An 8,982-nucleotide genomic window follows, 5' to 3' on the forward strand; every position below is an offset into this window, starting at 1 on the left:
ACCTAAACTTTAGGTGCTAGCGAGCGATCAACCAACATCTTATGAGTTTCAGCTATGCATCCAAGTCCAGGTATTGAATGAGCACCTAACACTTTTTGGACTCAAACAGAGCACTCGAGCTTATATGTTAGGTAAGTTCTCAATACCCTTTAGACTTGGGGGTAGTGTGCTCGAGCCTAACCCTAAGAAGTGTGTATGGCCTCTTTAGGCCCTAGCCTTTATTTTTAGTCCAATAACATGGCTTGATATTCATGGGCTCAATTAGTGTCTTAAGCCTAATCAATTTTTTTTTAGCATGTATAAGAGATATTTTCTCTTATTAATGCATGTGTATGAAATATTTATCCTTCGTTAATGTTATAGGGTAAAATAACTCTCCAACCCTTTCAATGAAAAAAAAAAAAAAACAAGGTTCATGAGCTATAAGTGCCCCTTAAACTACTCAGGTAAGAGATTCAAGATTTTACATTAAAAAACACAATCATATTCAACACAAGAACAACCTTATTCTTAGAATTTAATGCTCTTTAGGATATTTATTACTCATTTTCTCTATAAAATTATTAACTTTACCATTTAAGAGTCCTCAAATCCTAAAAAAAAAAAAACTTTTTGTAGATATCCAAAGGCACTTATCAAGAGATATTTTTCTTTACTTTAGAGAATAGAGTTATTTAAATGAGCATTTGATTAACCCATAACTCAATCACCAAAAAACCTTATTCCTGAATATATCGAATTTTGAAACTTCATCTAATCTTAGTCTTTGAAAAACTTTAAATGATATACGTGGATTCTATAACAAATAAAAATTATAGATTTGGAAATCATACCAAAAGATGTGTGATTTGCTTTAGAATTGACTACATTGATGGCCCACGCTTTGCCGCAAGCCAAGCCAATTTCTTTACAGCATAAAAAATGATGCTAAAGCGTTGTCATTGAATTTTAAAGAACAAAAAAAAAATCAACATCTTGACATAATAGAAAGAGAACTAAAAAAAAATGATGATTGTCAAACAACAAGAATCAAGCTACAAAAAATAATGATGAAATAAAAAAATCAATGAAAAAAAGTATTAAAAAAAAAAGCACTAACAAAACCAAATGACGTTGTCAAAACCCGCAAATAATAACATATAAACAAGATAATCCAATAGAAGTAAAAACATATATATATATATATATATATATATATATATAAACAAAGTTTAATTTTAAAAAGAATTTGAATTTTGAAGGACAAAATAAAAAAAAAGATTAAAAAAAAACAACTTCTAAAAACAACCTAGGCTACTTGGAAAAACCTCTCATCTAGATCATGAGATAGGGATAACCTGATTGAAAAGAAAACTAAAGAAAATAATAAAGTTTATTTTTTAAAACTAACAACTTCGAAGGATATAACTGAGAAAGAAAATGACATTAACTCATGTTAACTTTTCAAACTAATGACCATAGTTAGTGACTAAATTGGAAGCACCACATCTAGAAAGCAACTATTTAAAAACTTGGATCCAATGAGTTGACCCATGTCCCAAGTGATCCTTAGCTTTGACTGGCCCGATTTTCAAAATAAATTAGGGGAGAATTGATCTAGAGTAATACTGTCAAAAACCTGGGTTAACCAATGTTTCGGTTAACCCGGGAAAAATCCAGTCAAAACAGGGTCAAACTCGTTTACTATTATCCTTGTTTAGAAAAACAAATGGTATAATTTTGAATTTTTTATAAGGATCCCTAGTAATATGGTCAAAAACCTGGGTTGACCAATGTTTCTGTTAACCCGAGAAAAATCCAATCAAAACAGGGTCAAACTCGTTTACTATTTTCCTTCTTTAGAAAAAATTGGTATAATTTTGAATTTTTAATAAAACAAAAAGATTTTGTTGACTTAAGTTAACTCGAGCCAACCCACTCGACCTGTGACCGATAATTGTCCCAGATTGACTTTTGGGTTAGGGCTTAGAAACAATGGGAAAAAACAAGGAGACCAAATCCCAATAAATAAAATATCGAATGATGAAATAAAAAAAATTGAAGGATAAAAAATAGCAATTAAGAAACTAAGAACCTCATTTGAAAAAAAAAATTGAGAGGATAAACTAAAATTTTGAAATGAAGAGCGAAATTAAAAAAAAAATCAAATTAACAAATGAATCGAAAATAAAAAATAAAAATAAAAAGAATGAGGGTCAAATTTCTAAAAAAAAAATCAAGATTATGGATCTAAAGATGAAGTTCAAAACAAATTAAAATTTGACAAAATAGCTAAGAATTAAAATTAAAAATCAAAACATTGAGAGACAAAACTTAAATATGAAAAAATATTGAACTAAAAGGCAAAATCAAAAAGAAAAATTAAATTCACAAAAGAATCTGAAAAATAAAAACAAAGAAAACTAATTTCTAACGAACTCGATAATGATGGATGAAAATTTTAAAAATAATTAAAAATAACTAAAGTCAACGCGGTCCAACTTTCAGAATATATGACATAGATTATGAAGCAGGATTACAAAGTAAAAGGCAAATCCGAAAAAATAGCAATATAAAATTTTAAACCAACCAAAATAATTAGGGATAAACTTGAAAAATCAAATTAAAGAAAAAGTGATTTAAAAACTGTAGATTTGAAGAAAAAAAAAAGAAGAGAGAATCAATTTTGACAAAAAAAAAAACTAAATCATAAGGGATGAAATTAAAAAACAATTTCAATTAAGAAAAAGATAAGAACAATAAAAAAATAATAACTATATACTTGGAATATGAAGAAGTTGGATAAATGATTTAGTTTTACTAACTCAAATTAAATGATTTTCACAATTTTAAAACTAATTTCAAAATATATATAGACCTCGTGGGGTTTAATGATATTAGTGGTCATTTATGTATTGATTTATTTTTTATAAATACATCCAAATGGTTTCAATTTAAGTAGTTAGATATCATTGGTTTGGCATGTTAAAAATCAAGGTAATTTTGATTTTTAAAAGAATGGAGGGACACGTGTTAGATTTTTATTAGAAATAATTAAAATTAAATTAAAAGTTTGAAAAACAAATGATTAAAAAACTCAATAAAAAATAAAAATTGTTTAAAATTTTTGCTGACTTATATATACATATATTAATTTTTATTCATATTTTTAATAATAAAAAACTTATTGAAGTGATCATTTAAGTTTTGTAAATCAAAATATAGTATAATAATATTCAATAAATGAAGTGATCATTTAATTATTTTCTTTATAAAAAAACTAACCATTAATATTGAAGTGACCATTTAAGTTTTGTAAATCAAAATATGGTATAATAACATTCAATAAATGATGAAGTAATGATGATGTGATGTAACACACTTGATGGTGGTAAAATATAATTTTTTATATACATGATTTTTTATTTAATTTTCATGAAAGTTTTGATTTTATATGTTTGAGATGTTTTATTTTTCATTTAAAATTTATATATTTTCTAAGTTTTTTATTTTTATATTTAAAATAAAATAAAACAAAATAGCTAGAATTCTTTTAAAAAAACCATCATAGATAAACACAAATTAACAAAAGATACACACACACACACACATACTTTTCAAAAGCAATTGAATGTTTTAAAATTATTTACAATCATAAGTAAATAAAAAGGTAGCTAGAAAAAAAATTGAAAAAGAAAAGACAACATGAATAACTAAAAGATTTTAAACATTTTATTTATTTATTTTACTTTTAACAATATTAACATTATCAACTATTTGAATAACAAGTTATGCCTTTTATATATAACTAGATGATTACAATATGAGTCCAAGTTGTTTTTTTTATATATAAAAGATAAAACTTGAAATCTTTTGAAAAGAAAATGCTATCAGGATTTTACAATTTACCGACGAAATATTCCGTTAATAATTAGACATTAATTTCGGCAGCCTAACTTTTACCGACGGGATCATGGATGATTATTGTTCATCAATAAATCTTTCCTTGGTGATACATGTTATGTTAATAATATAATCACTAATGGATTTACATACGAAATAAGTGCACCAAACAAAAAACTTCCCCGTATAGTTCCAACGGTATTTCTATTGGTGAAGATTGCATATCACCGATAAAAAAACCATTTGTAATTTCATCGGTGATTTATGTCTAAATTATTGATGGAATGAACCTGTCGATGATTAAATAGTATCAGCGGCATTTCAAGTAATTCTTTTCCAACTCTCTATAATATACTGATGGAGTTATTCTGTTGGTAAGCCCACCAGTAACTTGTTTAATTCTTTTTAAAATATATATAATAAACAAAGTAGAAAAAATAAAATAAATTAAAATCAAATATATATTATAAATTTAAAAATTTATCAATTTAAATACAATTCATCTAGAATAGAAGGGCTGAAAGAGGAAGAGGAAGAGGCCAATCATCGTTGAGACCATGGAGCCAATAAAGGGGAGCACATGTACCATTTATTTGTGATTTTAGCTCCATGTAAAATCATTGGAGTTCAACCATCTCAACACACAATTGTTATCTCAGCAACAATATGGGTCATCTGAGCTTCAACTTGTTGGTTTAAAATCGCCTGAAATTTTTGAGATTGAGTGCTCGGAATCGATTACGAGCATCCAATAGTAGAAAAACTTTAGGTTGTCTGTAACTCCTTGGTCGTAGTGTTTTAGATATCTTAAACTCAATTTCTATTGAATCTACCAGATGATCTTACCTCCAACCACAAATCCGAATCGAGTTTCAGATATGTCGAAGGATCGTCGTCGTTTCTCTCCTGCAATCGGGTGTTATATGTTTTCTCAGGAAAAAAAAGTCATCTCATTCAAAAAAATTGAAACTTAAGAAAAGAAATTGTTGAAATCCAACATACCATGAACTTCTGAGCTCAATTATCCACGAGATGTTGCACCCTTTTTCGACGGTTAGCATTTCGCATGAGGCTCCACAAAAAGCTCCATCAATTTTGATTCGCGTCCAAAAATTGTAGTCTGTAAAAGAAAATTATTGTTAGTTAAATATTTTTATATAAAACAAAAAAAATTAAAAATATATGTAATAAAAAAGAATCTTACCATCCACTTCGCATGTGAAACAATAAAATGGATCCACCAGTGTGTATGATAATGGAATCATGAATATCCATGTTCCAATTCTTCACACTAGACTGCTACCACCACACAAAATGTTTGGACATCACATTATGAAATCTCTTCAAATTGTCATGTCTCTCCAACTTAGAAGACCTCTTTCAGATTTTATCATCATCATCTTCTTCTTCAATTTCATCATTATCATCTCCATCATAATCTTCTATATTGATTTCATAGCTATCATCATCTTCATTGACTTTTGTATGTTCGTTGGTTCTCAAAACATCATTTAACTCCTCAATGTTAACATCAACAAAAGTATTCTTAGCGACGTGAAAACTTAAATTTTCCTCTATGTTGATAGATGAAGCAACTCAATATGGATCAACTAGCTCATCAAGTTGAGAAACATCATCTCCTGCAGTTACTTCAGCACTACCATCCTGAACAACGTGAACATGACCTTTAAGATTGGTTTTAACTATGGACAACCAATCAACCCTAGAACAATCTATTTTTAAAGAAAGAAGTGTTTGTGTAATAAACTTGCTGGCATTGCTTAAAGAGAACAATAACATCACTAACATTGTGATGTCTAGCCTTTGTATTGATTTTAACCAAACCATGATGAGGATTTACTTTGATTTCTTTGTTGGTGGTATCATACCAATAATATTTTAATAAAAAAAAACTCTATCTTGCTCACTATAATATTGCAATTCAATATCCTCTTCTAACTTCTCATAATAGTCAACTTCAAACTTATTAGAAGTCGATCCCTTAACATAAACCTCATTATTATATGTTTTTCTACTATGACCATACTTTTCAGTATAAAAAACATGTTCATTGATGAAATAACCGTTATAGCATTTCACCTTTCTTTCAAGACCTAGTCATAGTAAATTTAAAGTAACACTAACATTCTATCTCAATTGATAAACTTGGTACATGAATTACAACCATAAACATTTAATGAGAAATATGTAATGAATTTAAGTACTCTAAGAGATAAGAATAATTATATGTGTTATTAACTATGTGAAAAATTGTTCATCTTTTAATTGAAAGATATGAGATTTAGTTAGCTGTGAATTTTTAGATAGTAAAAATTGACAATGTTGCCTACAATGAATTATTTAATCTACCAGTTTATGATAGTACGAGAGAAAAATTGTTTGGAAATAATGACATGTTAATTATTACACTTACTGAATAAAAGGTCTCAATTTGTTGCAGTTAAATAACATATTATTATATACATGTCTGAATTCTATTTCTGTCAAATACCTTCTCCTCACAATATTTTTGGTACAGGTCATCCAAGATGAGAAAATATTGACAAGTTTCCACTCAAAAGAACTTCCCTGTCATCATTATACATTGAAATGTGATTGATTTTTGTTCTTAAATGAGACTCGAAATAACACGAGATAAATATTGAGATTTCTTCAACAATATAAGTCTTGCATATCAAAGCCTCAATATGTGCTTTGTTTTTTTACTTTTATTTTAAGATTTAACAAGTATTTGCATGGAATTAAATGAATGTTTTGATTTTTTTTCTTCAAAAAAGACAATATAAATTAAATTACAATGCATGTGTAATCATCCCTAACCTCTCGAATGAATACATCTATCTATACTAAACAGGGCCTTCATCTTTTGACTCAAATAGTAAATATATGGGTAGATGCTCTATTAAGTCGAAGAATGATGAAGAGAATATCATTTGAAGTTTGTAGATTTTCTGGACAATATTCATTTCAAGCCTCTCTATATGTTGGGTATGCAACTTGTTAGAGCATATGTCTCTAAATAAGGAACCGATTTCCATGAGTGCATCCTATATCCCATTTGACAATAAATCTCAGTAAGCAAGTGGAATGAGTGTTTGCATAAACATGTGGCAGTCATAACATTTTATTCTATACAATTTGTATTCCTCCAAATTAATTAATCTAGATATGTTCGAAGCATGTCTACGAGAAAATTACAGACTTTTAAACCATTGGTAGACAAATAAATATGCATTTTTATATAAGACGAAGCTAGCTTTGGGCTTTGCAACCCGTGAACCATCATAAACCAACTCCATATTTTTACAGTGACAAAACAAAGGTATATTCATTATAGCCTTCATGTTGTCCTTTGCCTTCCTTTTCATGTCCATAACCGTGTTAAAAATATTTTCAAATACATTATTTTCAATGTGTATGACACCAAGATCATGACAGAGGAGGTTAGTTTTTCAATAAGAAAACTTCCAGAAAATATTTCGCTTTACCGATTGTAGATCACACTAAAACTAGAAAACTTTTGCTAACTACTTTAAAATCCAAATATAATGTCATCGAACTGTGACACCACATCAAACAATTCCTCACCCGACGGTACCGGCAGTGCAACATCCCTTTCAACTCTACCAACAAATAAGTCTTTTTTTTTTCTATACTTGTGATCTGTTGACAAGAACTGTCAATGACAATAAAAAAAAGATGTTTTACCAATATTTGTTAACGTGAAGGTTTTGTTATTTTCCATATAGTATGGACATGCTAATTTTTCATGCGTGCTCCAACCAAAAATTATTCCATACACAGAAAAATCATTAATAGTCCATATCAAAGTTGCCTTCATCTGAAAATTTTGTTTCCTCGAGACATTATAAGTCAAAGTCATGGATGACCACAACTGCTTCAACTCATCAATCAATAGTCAAAGATAAATATCTATATTCTGACTTGGACTATTAGGATCGGTTGTGACCATAGATAGAAACATGAATTATGGCCTCACACATATCTTATGTGGCAAGTTGTAGACTATGAGTATCACCAGCCAACAAGATTAAGAAGCAGCAAATGACACGAATGGATTGAATCTGTTTGTATATAACTTAAAACGTATGTTCCTTGATTTCATTAAAAAATGAGGATGTAACCTATTAAAATATTTCCAGGCTTCACCATCAAATGAGTGCACTATAACTCCATCCACCATATCATATGAATGATGTCATATCATATGCTCAGCAGTATTTGAAGACATGAATAACCTTTGTAGTCTAGGAGTGATTAGGAAGTATCTAAGTTTTTTTATGTGTGGCAAGATTTCTTCATCTGGCAATTCTAGGTTTATAACGAGCATGCTCACATAATCTGCACTCAATCAAAGTTGTATTTCTAAGGTAGTACAACATGTAGAAGTTTGGACACGTGTCAATTTTCTGGTATTCTAGACTTAGAAGTCCTTTATTCCTTTCAGGTAAAATACTTGTCAATTCAATAATTTTGTTGTAACCAACCTTACTCAGCTCATGATCTGACTTGATGGTGAACACTTGTGCAACAACTGATAATTTATTGTGATTTGTGTACCCATCCCATAATGGTTCGTTAGAATCTTTCAAAAGATCAAAAACCTCAATTGCATTATCATTTGGTTCTTCATCTATGATTGAACATTCACCTGCATAACCTTTATTGATTCTCATCGCATCCATAATGATATTTCTATAAGGATTACTATTGTCATCTACAACCCCAAACACGTTGCTAGAAATATAAGTTGACCCAACCATCTTTGTTTATCATGGTTTCGTGAGGAACATATGTTTCTATGTGTGCAAACCAACACAAATATTTCTCCATGAATTCTTTTTAAAGAAGATGTATCATTAAACATCTAGATTGATAAACTTTTTTATTTTTACACCTTTTACATGGATATCTAATACCACCTCCACTAATATTTCTCCGATTAGATAGTGCATAATTAATAAAACCCTCAACTTCATTACAATAATCCATCTTACGTAATTTTTCAGGTGAATCTTGATACATCCATAAACAATCATCCATTATTTATATCAAACC

Source organism: Populus trichocarpa, chromosome 10 (assembly GCF_000002775.5).
Source record: "Populus trichocarpa isolate Nisqually-1 chromosome 10, P.trichocarpa_v4.1, whole genome shotgun sequence".
Taxonomy (NCBI): Eukaryota; Viridiplantae; Streptophyta; class Magnoliopsida; order Malpighiales; family Salicaceae; genus Populus; species Populus trichocarpa.